Source organism: Homarus americanus, unplaced genomic scaffold (genome assembly GCF_018991925.1).
Source record: "Homarus americanus isolate GMGI-L3 unplaced genomic scaffold, GMGI_Hamer_2.0 scaffold37032, whole genome shotgun sequence".
Lineage (NCBI taxonomy): Eukaryota > Metazoa > Arthropoda > Malacostraca > Decapoda > Nephropidae > Homarus > Homarus americanus.
This window is the reverse complement of record NW_024731852.1, coordinates 8,038,248-8,051,416: the sequence shown is the minus strand read 5'-3', so window position 1 is coordinate 8,051,416 and position 13,169 is coordinate 8,038,248. Positions and strand designations below refer to the sequence as shown.

At 41.3% G+C, this 13,169-nt stretch overlaps 1 protein-coding gene across 1 annotated transcript in view; it reads right to left on the bottom strand.

Moving 5' to 3' along the window:
- LOC121868015 overlaps positions 1-13,169 on the bottom strand; it is a 119,942-nt gene that overhangs the window by 64,606 nt on the left and 42,167 nt on the right. The window lies entirely within an intron of this gene.

Sequence of the window (13,169 nt, the reverse complement as noted above, 5' to 3'; positions counted from 1 at the left end):
CAAACAAAAATAAAAGAAAATTACTAAATAAAAAAAAATAATAGTTCCCTCCAAGTTGTTCCCTGAGTTGAGAGCACTAAGAGGACAGCCCCACGAACCCTGGCGATATTTATAGGGCTGCACCTTACGCTAATGGTGCCTTTAAACCGGTAATAATTTGGGTTCCATTACTGTCACTGGCGATAAACAAGGGGTCAGCTCATTACCCCCTCTTATTGTTGGAACTAAGGAAGAAGAAGAAGAAGAAGAAGAGGAGGAGGAGGAAGATGATTAAGAAGAGGAGGAGGAATAAGAAGAAGACGAGGAGGAAAATAAAGGTGAAAGAAGAAGAGGAGGAGAAAGAGGACAGAAGAAAGAGGAGGAAGAGGGGAGAAAAAAGGAGGAGAAATAAAAAGAGGGAAGAGGAAGTGAATCCAATTAATAAAAGAGAAGAAGAAGAAGAAGAAGAAGAAGAAGAAGAAGAAGAAGAAGACCAACAGACCAACAAAAACGAAGAAGAAAGAGGGAAGAGAATGAGGAAGAGGAAGAAGGAAGGAGAAATAAGACCCCGTTATTTAAGGGTGTGTCACGGATGTTGTACAGGTGAGCCGCCCCGCCCCGCCCCGCCCCGCCTTTCTCCACCATCTGCCTCATGATTAATCTTACCTTGATCCGTCATCTCTCTCTCTCTCTCTCTCTCTCTCTCTCTCTCTCTCTCTCTCTCTCTCTCTCTCCAGGGCTGATGCTGGCACTAACTCCACTTCCCCCACTGTAGCTAGCACTAACTCCACTTCCCCCACTGCTGCTGGCACTTCCACTTCCCCCAGCGTCACGCGCGGCCCGTCAGGCAGGTAGTTACGTCACGGCTCGTCACACAGACAACGGAGAACACACGTCACCTAGGGCACCTGATAAGGTCAGAAGGAGGGTGACACGAGGAAGAAGGGGAGGGAAGGAAGGATGGTATCAGGCAGGAGGAGGGAAGGGGAAAGAGACAAGTGAAGGAGGGAGGGAGGGAAGGAGGAAAAGGGGAGGAAACCAGGAAGGAAGGATGTGTCAGAAGGAAAAGGGGAGGAAACCAGGAAGGAAGGATGTGTCAGAAGGAAAAGGGAAGGATTCAGACGCAAGTCAGGAGGAGAAACGAAGGAAGGGGATGGAAAGAAAGAGGGGGAGGAACAAAACGAGAGAGAGAGAGAGGAAGACCCTGGAGAAGGTAATGAGAGGAGGAAAGGGGAGAGCAGGAGGAGGAAAGATAAAACCTGAGGGAGGGTCACGAGACTAGGGGAGGGAGGCTACCGGGGTGATGGGGGAGGAGGGACGCGTAAGTGAGGTGGAGAAGAGTCATGACGAGGAGGAAAAGGAGGAGGAAGAATAGAAGAGGAGAGGAGGAAAAGCAGGAGGAAGGGAAGGGTGTAAAGAAAGGGGATTGAGGGGGAGGCTGGACAAATAAAAAATGGAGAGAGAGAGAGAGAGAGAGAGAGAGAGAGAGAGAGAGAGAGAGAGAGAGAGAGAGAGAGAGAGAGAGAGAGAGAGAGAGGGGGGCGACTCGAAGTAGGTGTTCAATCTTCATTAAAGTGAAGGTAAGAGGAGTTAGCAGGTGTTAGCAGGTATCCTCAGTACAACACAACCACACCTGTTTATCACACCTGCCTTACCTAATAAACTTACCTGTCTATAAAATTCATCAATAGTATAACTCTTGCTATATTAAGTTATAATTAAAAGTATTATCTCAAAGTTTTGTATATCATTCAAGTATGTTATTATCGTATTTTTGTCATATACCTAATTTATTGTTTATATGTTTCTCTCAATCTTCCATCTCGCCTTATACGATGGTTTACGCAGTTCAGGATAATAACAAAGTAAAAGTAAACACGTGTTGCTGGAGTCTGTACAGGAAAAACATTCACTTATCTTCATCACCAGGTTGTCGACTTCTCCTACAACTTCATCTTCACCTACAGACTATAGTTGACCTCCACCGTATACCTTCCTACCAACCTACACTCTGCCTTCACCTTCACCGCCACTCACCTATCAGCAGCAGGTTCCAGTGGGAGGGAAGGAGGGGTGGGTGTAAGGTATCGTTCTGGTCATATCACCTGGACTCACCTGAAATAAAATAAGAGATAATTAGTCCCCTTACCTTCACCTGTAATGCAATGCTGAAAAGAATCTGTAGCTCTAATTTTACCCTTTAAAGGGTGACCTAAGAAGTCACTCATTAAATATTAGACCTTAAATATCTACCCTTAAAAGTTAAACTTAGAGCCAGTACTTAAAAGCTACTCCTTTAAATACCAGTCTTTAAAAATGTATCCCTTAACCGTCTGATATCGTCAACCTGGCTCACCGCACACTTAAAATATCACATCCCAATTCTACTCATCACAAACAGACGTATGAATAATAATAATGATGATGATTTACAACAACCAATTCACAACATCGATCATACTAACAGAAATAAGAATAGCATCACCTGAGGATTTTACCCCTACAATTTATTTCACCTGAAGATTAACCATCCTAAATGTTACCTTGGTGTTGGTTGGGTTAGATAAGGTTAGCGTGTGTGTTTGTGTGCGCGGTCCCGTTACAGTTGACGGTCGGGCAGACGAACAGTAACGCCGCCACCAGTCAGCCGATGTGTCTTACGTGATCACTACAGTATTTCCCTTCTCTCCTCATAGTTGCCGATTCGGGATAAAAGTTAAAATTTCAAAGATACTGACACTAAATACCTACCGTCACCGTCTTTTATCGATTATATAAGAGTTTATTAGAGAGGAAAACATTACAACAGAGAGAAAGATTCATAAACACAAGTGGTGACACAACTCACTCTTTACAATCAATGTTTACTATTTCAATAATGTTCAGCTACCGAGTATCTGCAATACCTAAACACGGATTCGTTGGCCATTTTTTTTTCATTCTTTTACACCTCAAGTGACATTTACACGACGAACATCGAACGCGTTACCATCAGTTAGTTTTAGAAACGGTGATTTCTTCCAATCAAAAAACAATAAAAAACAACTACACAAATGCTAATCTTTTCATAAATCTAGCAAAACTGGTGAGTCGGATTCTTTGCATACATCCAATAAGATCCGAGTTGTAAGAACGGCGAGTAACAATAATATCAACACCCGAGAAATTTACCAAGAATAGACACTGGTATCTCCACCCCAGCGTACATATTATACACACCCAGAATTTGCAATTGGTGTTGACGTTCCCACTAACGTTCACGCTCATGAGCTTCCGTTCTAAAATGACTCTGCGATTACCGAGGCGCCTATTGTAACGCATCGTAACACACCGGAAGATATTTAGGATATTAGGTGATATTTCAACAGACGGAACACAAGTACAGGGATCTTTTAGCGGACCACAGGAGCTATAAAACAACTATAACTTACAACTACAAAAACAACTACACAGACCTGCCCTCACAACTATAAGCTATATCAGTAGAAAACAACATTAAAAGGAATATTTATCCCAGGACACAATCTAAAAACACACTAACCCCTACTATACTATCCTTGCCTAACCTAACCTAACCTCTGCAAAGCTAACCTAACCTCTCCAATACCATCCCAACTTAGCCTAATCTATACCTATCTGGAGGTTGTAAAATAGTAACTACAAGTATGTTAAAAATCACGAGATGAACTTTTTTTTTTGTCAAATGGTGAAAATTTCTTGACATTTTGCTCCTCCTAGTTCACTGTTATAGATAAAGATTCATATTATTTAGATCACCTGAAGATTAAGTCTCCCTCTCCCAGCTTATAACACCTGATAGATAAGCGCCCAAACACTATCTAGGTGGGATTAAGTTGGGTTAGGTTGGGTTAGGTTAGTGATAGGTTAAGTTAGATTCGGTTAAGTTAGATTAGGTTAAGTTAGTGATAGATTAAGTTAGATTAGGTTAGGTTAGTGATAGGTTAAGTTAGATTCGGTTAAGTTAGATTAGGTTAAGTTAGTGATAGATTAAGTTAGATTAGTGATAGGTTAAGTTAGATTCGGTGAAATTAGATTAGGTTAAGTTAGTGATAAATTAAGTTGAATTAGTGATAGAGCAGTTAATCTTAACGTGTTAGCGTGTCTTGATCGTCTGCTGTAGTCTAACTCCACCTTTTAGTGAACGGTGCTTCATGACCCTGAGAGCAGTGGAACCAATCATGAGTGAAATGCGAGAAGTTCTAAACCTATAACTTATTAAATTATTTTTTTGAAATTTAATCTTTGACTATCATAAATAATAAAAAATAAACAGGGTTCTTGGTCTTGTTATGAAAAAGATGTTTGGGCGGTATGCATCAAGGCAGCTTCATACATATACTGTACATTAGAGAAGTATACATAGTATTATACCACGGTGATTGGCCAAAACGTGAGAGGCTACATGTGATTGGTTGGAAAGAAGACGAAGAAAGTTTAAAAAGAATAACAAAACAAAGAACCAAAATAATGATAAATAATAATAATAATAATAATGAAAATAACAAGAGAAGATAATAACTTACGAATAACGAACAAAACAACAAGAAAAATAACAAGAACACAACCAAGAAATCAGATTGGAAAGTGACATTTAAAACAAGAAAAAAGAAACAAAGAAATATTCATAACAAAAACACAATCACAGAGGTAATTAATAAAGCCTGACTACACAGCAAAAACCGAGTGTCAGTGTCTGTGTGTGTGTGTGTGTGTGTGTGTGTGTGTGTGTGTGTGCGTGCGTGCGTGCGTGCGTGTGTGTGTGTGTTTCTTTCCGGTAATTGCACTGACACTTCTCTCTCTCACAGCACGGCCAGGTAGGAGTAAGTTGACTGTCGGTCTGATCAAGTGACATATACATCCTCCTGCGACACAGCTGTTGCTTGGTTATGTAAGGAAATTAATTAAATATTGAGTTTAGGTGTGCGTGAGAGAGAGAGAGAGAGAGAGAGAGAGAGAGAGAGAGAGAGAGAGATTAGTGCAATAACAGTGTCACACACACACACTACTACTACTTTGCTGTCACTCGGAATCGAGTATGACGATCATCCAGCTATGATACAATGATATGAGTTATTAAGGATGTCACCTTCGTTGGTGAGCTCTGAGGTGACTAGAGACGCCGATACAGGACCGGCAGGGCTGTCCACAGATGTTGCACGTGTGGAGGGCTACATCTAGTGCGGGAGGGGCGAAGGCGGCGTGTCTTTCCTGCGTTGGCGCTTGTCTGCCTTGGCATGTAGTAGGGCTAACTCGAAAATATTGACACCTCGTGTGGTGCTCCTCCAAGCGTTACAGTGTGGAGTAATCGTCTCCCAAGTGAGGGGGTCGATTTGGCACTTTTTCAGGTTTGTCTTAAGACTATCCTTATACCTTTTCAGTTGCCCACTGGCGTTACGTTTCTATTCGTTAGGTAACTGTAAAGTAGCTTCTTCGGTAGTCTACTGCTGTCCATGCAGGTAACATGGCCAGTCCAGCGTAGTTGTTCATGGATAATGGTAGCCTCGATGATCCTACAGTTGGTGTCAGAGAGAATACTGGCATTTGTTCTCTTGTCTTCGCAGCGAACTCGGAGAATGGAACGTAGACTATTTTGGTGAAAGTTTTCAAGTGCCTCGAGGTGCCTCCTGCATGTGACCCATGTCTCGCTGCTATACAGCAGGGTGGGGAGGACCACTGCTCGATATACGTGCAGCTTTGTAGATAATTTCAGCTCCATACAGCTGAAGACACGGGAACGGAGTCTGCCAAAGGTTTGAGATGCACATCTGATCCGATGTTGAATCTCTTCATCGATGTCCGCGGTGGTGGACAGGTGGGAGCCGAAATACCGAAATTGGGAAACATTAGAGAGGGTAGTACCGTTAAGCTGGATGGATGGTGGAGGTGTGGTTGAGCCAGGGGCAGGTTGGAAGAGAATCTGAGTCTTAGGTACATTCACCTCCAGGCCGAAGTGTGTATACGCATCTGCGTAGGTGTTCAGGATCTCCTGCAGGTCGCGTTCAGTGTGACTGACAAGGGTGTGATCGTCTGCATACTGAAGTTCAGTAATAGAAGCTGCCGACGACACCTTTGTTCCTGCCTGAAATTTTCTGCTGTTGAAAAGACCTTTCATCTGGTACTGGATGTCCACCCCGCCGGCCAAATTGGCACTGGCACGAGTAAGGAAGACAGCCAAGAACACACACACACACACACACACACACACACACACACACACACACACACACACACACTACACAAGAATCAAAATTATAAGACCGATACAAACTTACAAACAACCAAAGAGCACTACAGTACACTACCACACACTTCCGCCCGTCTACCACCTATGACAGCTCCCTACAGGTGACCCGGAAGTTAGACAGTAACAGATGAGGGTCAGTTATCACACTCGGGGGGCAGCCTGACCTTACACTTTAAGGTTTAAACTACCGCAAAAACTGGTTAAAACCCTCACCTAAGACCTGGTGTGTACGAAGCCCAACTTGTATGTAAATTAGAGTAAGAATTAGTTTTTCCTGTATAAGACACAGGTATTCATGGCCCTCACATAACACTCGCGAGTATAAGGAATTACACGGTGTAAGAAAGCGTGAAGATGCCTTAAAGAGAGACGCGTCATCAATTAAAATTTATTGTATAAGAATGTGATTTAATAAACATATATGTATATTAGTAAAGATAAATAACGAAACCCCATTTAAAACTCTTTGTATGAGGCATTATATTGACGTAAGAACTAAATATATAAATTAAGTATCACAACATAGACAAACATTCAATTATATATTTTTTTTACTTCTTTTAACAAGCGTGAATGTCAAATCAATTCAGGGAAGCGTTCACAATACGAAGCTCTATGATATAGGATGTTATAATCTGTTCGAGGTTAGGTGGGGAAAATCGCTCGTGTGTTCGTCCGGCATACAGTGTGTGTAGTTAAAGGCCGGGCAGGGTGGATCACTGGACTCCGGCAAGAATCCCAGACGTCCTCGTAAGTCAGTGGTTGGTGAGTGGCGTGTGTGTGGTAGTTTATGATAATATTTGATGGCGTAAGTTATCTGGAGATTATAACCTGTCCACATCAAATCTCAGCCCATATATATATATATATATATATATATATATATATATATATATATATATATATATATATATATATATATATATATATATATATACACACACACACACACACACACACACACACACACACACACACACACACACACACACACACACACACACACACACACACACACACACACACACACACACACACACACACACACACACACACACACACACACACACACACACACACACACACACACACACACACACACACACACACACACACACACACACATACTATATATATATATATGTTTCTGCCCACACCAGCCCATACCACACCATCACATCTGTCCACACCACTATACCAGCTTACAACACCATCAGCACCTCCATCACCACCACCATACCACCACACTAACATCAGCACCATCAGCAACTCCATCACCACACCACCACACACAGATGACAGCAGTGGGCCAGCTGACCGCCCACGTGCCTCACCAAACCGGTTATCAGTTGGTCGTCATGCTATGTGTTAAACTTGATATAAATAGTAGTATGACATTTCAAGTTCAACGAGTAGGAGAACTAGTCTTTAAATACCAACTAAAACTGGCCATGGAAACTTAACGTAATCCAATAAACAGTAGCTACAAAATTTCAAGTTAAAGTATTATAAAAAAAATGTTTACAAGTCAATATTTCGCTTTAAAAACCTGTATAGTGAGATGATTTTTTTTTAATAATTAGTAAAATAATCTTTGTCACTTTTGTTTACATAATCAACTCTCGTCTACCGTAAAAGAACTTATTTTCCCAAAGTATGGAACAAAATAGACAATGTGTGTTGAATGATGTCACCTTTTCGTATAGGTTATTTATCTGTTTTTGTCTTTCATTAATCTAGGAAACATTTAAAGGTTCTTATTTTCTTCTAAACCTGTGTTAAGTTTGTGTGTGGGTGGGGGGTGTGTGATGTAAGGTAACGGAGGAATGGTCCGACATCTGGTTGCTTGTCTGCAGCTAAAACCATATACTGTGTACACTATTGTCGTGTCATCCACTGTATGTGTGTCGAGTGTGAGTAAGATGTGTTATGTGGTTGGTGTGAGGTGAGCACAACGGAAAATTGGAGACAGAGAGACACGGTATGACAGACCACAGACATACTGGCGATGAAAGAGCTCTCTGGATTCAGGGTACAAGAATACCAATAAACTCGTCTGCGCGCACGCACACACACACACACACACACACACACACACTTACTTCACCGTCACGCTACAATCTTCATAAGAACATAAGAATGGAGGAAACTGCAGCGGGCCTATCGGCCCATACTGGACAGTCCCGTTTACACCCAACCCCTATTGCTCATGTAAGCATCCAACCTATGTTTGAAGCTATTCAGCGTATTCGAGTTAATGATGATATTTGGTAACTTGTTCCATTTATCCACTACTCTGTTTCCAAACCAGTGTTTACCTATTTCATGCCTAAATCTAAATTTGTCTAATTTAAAACCATTGTTTCGAGTTCGCTCCTGGTTAGATAGTTTGAGTACCTTTGTAATGTCCCCTTTGTTTAGCCCTGCTTTCCACTTATACACCTCTATCAGGTCGCCCCTCGCTCTACGTCTCTCGAGGGAGTGCAAATTAAGATGCTTTAACCTGTCTCTATACTCAAGGTTCCTAATGCCCGGGATTAGTCTTATCATTCTCCTCTGAATTATTTCCAAGGATTCTATATCCATTCTGTAATACGGTGACCAGAACTGAACTGCGTAATCCAGGTGTGGTCTCACAAGAGCAAGATATAGTTTTAGGATGACCTCGCTAGTCTTGTAACTAACACTCCTTTGTATGAACCCAAGTACTTTATTAGCCTTGTTACGAGCAAAAACACATTGTTTACTTGGCTTAAGGTTCCTACTTATCATTACTCCTAAATCTCTCTCGCAGTCGGATTTCTCTATGGCATCGTTGTTCATCTGGTATCTGGTTTCCCTGTTTACATCTCCTATACTGAGTACTTTACATTTGTCCACGTTGAATTTCATCTGCCATTTGTCAGACCATTCGAAAAATTTGTTTAGATCTTCCTGTAGTTTTGCCGAGTCCTCGTCAGATTTAATAACACGTCCTATTTTAGTGTCATCAGCAAATTTGCTTATGTTGCTGTCTATGCCGATATCTATGTCGTTTATGTATATAATAAATAATAATGGTCCAAGTACTGAGCCTTGGGGAACTCCACTTGTGACGTTGCTCCAATGGGACTTAGTGCCATTAATGCTCACTCGCTGTTTCCTGTCCTGTAACCACGCCCTAATCCATTTAAGGATATTACCTTTGATGCCATGTGCTTCTACCTTTCTAATTAGTCTTTCGTGGGGGACTCTGTCGAAGGCTTTGCTAAAGTCGAGATATACCACATCATAATTGTGCCCCTCGTCCACCGATTCGAAAACTGATGAAAAGAATGTTGATAGATTAGTTACACATGAACGTCCGCTTGTGAAGCCATGCTGGGAATCATTGATCAATCGGTGCTTCTCCAGGTGATTTCGAAGAGAGTTTGAAATGATTGCTTCCAGTAATTTGCCTACTATTGACGTTAGACTGATTGGGCGGTAGTTAGAGGATAGTGATCTATCCCCCTTGAAAATCGGTATTACATTCGCTATCCTCCAGGATTCTGGTAATACACCTGTTTTTAAGGACATGTTAAACAACTTTGCTAAGGGCATACTGAGCTCTTCCTTACATTCCTTTAATACTCTGGCAAATATCTCATCGGGACCAGGTGACTTATTAGGCTTTAGTTTGTCTAACTGCTTACTAACATCGTTACTAGTCACTACTATCTCGCTTAATTTGTTTTCTTCACTATCTCTGAATAAAGTCGGTGCCCCGGGTATCATGTTTAAATTTTCGGTGGTGAAAACTGTTGAAAAATATTTATTCAAATTATTGCTCATTTCTCTGTCGTTATCAGTGAGCTCGCCGGTGTCTGACAGTATTGGTCCAATCTTTTCTCGTGTTTAGTTTGATACATTTGGTAGAATCCTTTGGGGTTTGTCTTCGCCTCCCTTGCTATCCTTACCTCATTATTCCTCTTGGCTTTCCTTATCTCGGTTTTAACCCTACTCGCCAATACCCTTCACAGTAATTAACCACAAGAACTCACCACTTTAAACATGATATTGTCAATTTCCAGTTCAGCTAAGTCACCATTCTTCCAAAAGGCGGACCATGTGAAGATTAGCCCCCAAGTTTATATCACCAGAAGATTAACCTACCATAATGCTAACCTAACCTAACCCCCTAGGTAGAGTCAGGGTAGTTAAACATCATGTGAGATTAGCTGGCGAGCGGGGACGAATCTTCAGTTACACCGATATATTAAGTTACTAACACATTGTGATTTATTTTTCACACAATAAACGGACGCTAGGTTGGTATCTGTTACAATTAATAATATGTCTAGCGTTCATTGTACAATACTCGAGTGGTACAAGCAACATTGCCATACAACTCTGAAAATTACCCCATTGTACACAAACTAATAATCCAACAATAACCTAAATAAGCTGTGTTAAAAAAAAAATAAGCGGTGTTAATAATGGATGTTTTAAGGACGAATTTATTTTCCTTTATAAGAGAAATCTAAACTTTGTGTACCCGAGGCAGATGATCAGTCCAGCGACACCTGATAACTGCTGCTGTTGCTCACTATAAGGTCGGTCTTATATAAAAAAAAACAACTATGCGATTATTAATGTTGGTGACTAGTATATATTCTCACCTAAATTACGCCCTTAAAGACCTTAATTGAGGATTGATATATTATAATATCAATATTATTCTCCCATTAATAAATAATAGATATGAACGTGCACCCAACACCCCACCCAGCCATCTAGCAGTCTGACAACTCCCAGCCAGTCACTATAGAGTCGATCTTCCTTCACCGTTAAGTAGTGATCCGGCCTCCACAGACACGTGCCACCTGACCCAAATCTGACATCTGACAACTTTATCACAGCTGTAAACTAGGCGCTCCCGTCACTTATGTTTAAACTATGCCATTCACGACATATTACAGTAGTCAATTCTTATAATATTCCTTGTGAAGTTTAATATACTGTAGGTCGATTCCCTTCCGTGTTTAGGTTAGGTTAGATTAAGTTAGGTTTAATCCTCAGGTTATCCATTTCTTTATCATTAAGTCTAAACTAAATTAAAAGCTAAAATGCAAGAATTCTATATATGTATTACGTGTGATCCTTAACCACCTGTGCTGAGCGATGAAGGCAGGCAGAGAAACACCGCAATAAAGGAAGAAACAATAGAAGGTGAGAACACGGGTGGAGAGCAACAACACAAGGAGAAAGATACAAGAGAAGTGAAGAAAGGAACGTTAAAAATAACAAGAGAATTACACACAACAAACACACTGGCGAATGCCCTCACCTGACAGTGACTCATCTCACCTCTCACACGTAACATACACTCGTTCATATCATCATTCTTCCACACACACACACACACACACCACACACACACACACACACACACACCACACCACACCACACACACACACACACACACACACACACACCCCACAACACACACACACACACACCACAACACACACACACCACACGCGCACACACACACACCCACACGCGCGCACACACACACACACACACACACACACACACACCACAACACACACACACCACACACACACACACACACACACACACACACACACACACACACACACACACACACACACACACACACACACACACACACACACACACACACACACCACACCACATACCACACACACACACACACACTAAAGCTTCACCACTCTCACTACATGACTATTCAGCGTGCATAACGTGTGGAGGTCCATGTTGATACTCCCACAGGAATGTTTAGGTTACTATTATCTAAATACCACTACTGCTGCTGCCAATAGTAGTAGTAGTAGAAGTAGTAGTAGTAGAAGCAGTAGTAGTAGAAACAGTAGTAGTAGTAATAATAATAATGAACAGCCAATTCTCCTTTTATTATCATTATTATTATCTTCAACACAACACACAGGTAACACGCAACAATCAACACTACCTGTACACAACAAGTAACACATCCAGTAGCTACGTGTAAAAAGACTCTAGCTGGCCAAGACAAAGATTGCAACAACTCTTTCTAGTCTAATTCAGATTCTCCAAACTTCTTACGGTAAATATTCCTCCTAAGTGAAGCGGTTACTGAATACACTTAACTGATTCACTTTAATCCAGAACACAAAACTATAATATAATCTAACAATGGCCTTAAACCTGTGCTGAGACTATACCTTCACTAAATACATTCACTTAACACCAATTAGTAAACACAACCAGAATAAAAAAAACTGTCGGTGTGTTTCAGTGCATTTACTCTGTCTCCTAACTCGTGTCAAGTAATTGTTTCTAGTTAGAGTACAGTCACAGCACAGTTCTCATGCCATTTTGGGGGCTGGGATTAAGTCAGTCAGTTGGGTACATTTTCGCCTCATAAATGCCAGTGTAAATATTTGCGTTAATTTAGATGTGTACCGTGATAACTAACACGAAAGGCGGTGAGTGACAGGTTGTAATTGTTTCGTCCTTGGTCTGTGAGTGTGCTTTTTTTTTTTTTTAATGAGGGAAGCCATAGAAATATACTAATTACTTAACTTATCATTATTTTTATTGCTCTCTCTCTCATCCTATCCACGTTCTCTTCTGCCATTCAACTTCCTTCCAGCACTATCAATCTTTGTCATGTCTTCCTCTCACTTCTTCCTTTCTTTCTTTCTCCCTCCCACCACTTTGTCCTCTCTTCCTCCCTTTCATCTCTTTCTATCTCCCACTTTTTCCTCTCTTCCTCCCTCTTTCCTTCCTATTCCTTTCTCCCACTTCTTCCTCTCTCCCTCTTCTTTTCTCCCACGTCTTCCTCTCTTCCTTTCAACCCCTTCTCCTCCCCTCCTCTCCCCTACCTCCCGTACTCACAACACCATATCATTCGCCTCCAGTAGGTCAGAAAGGTCCT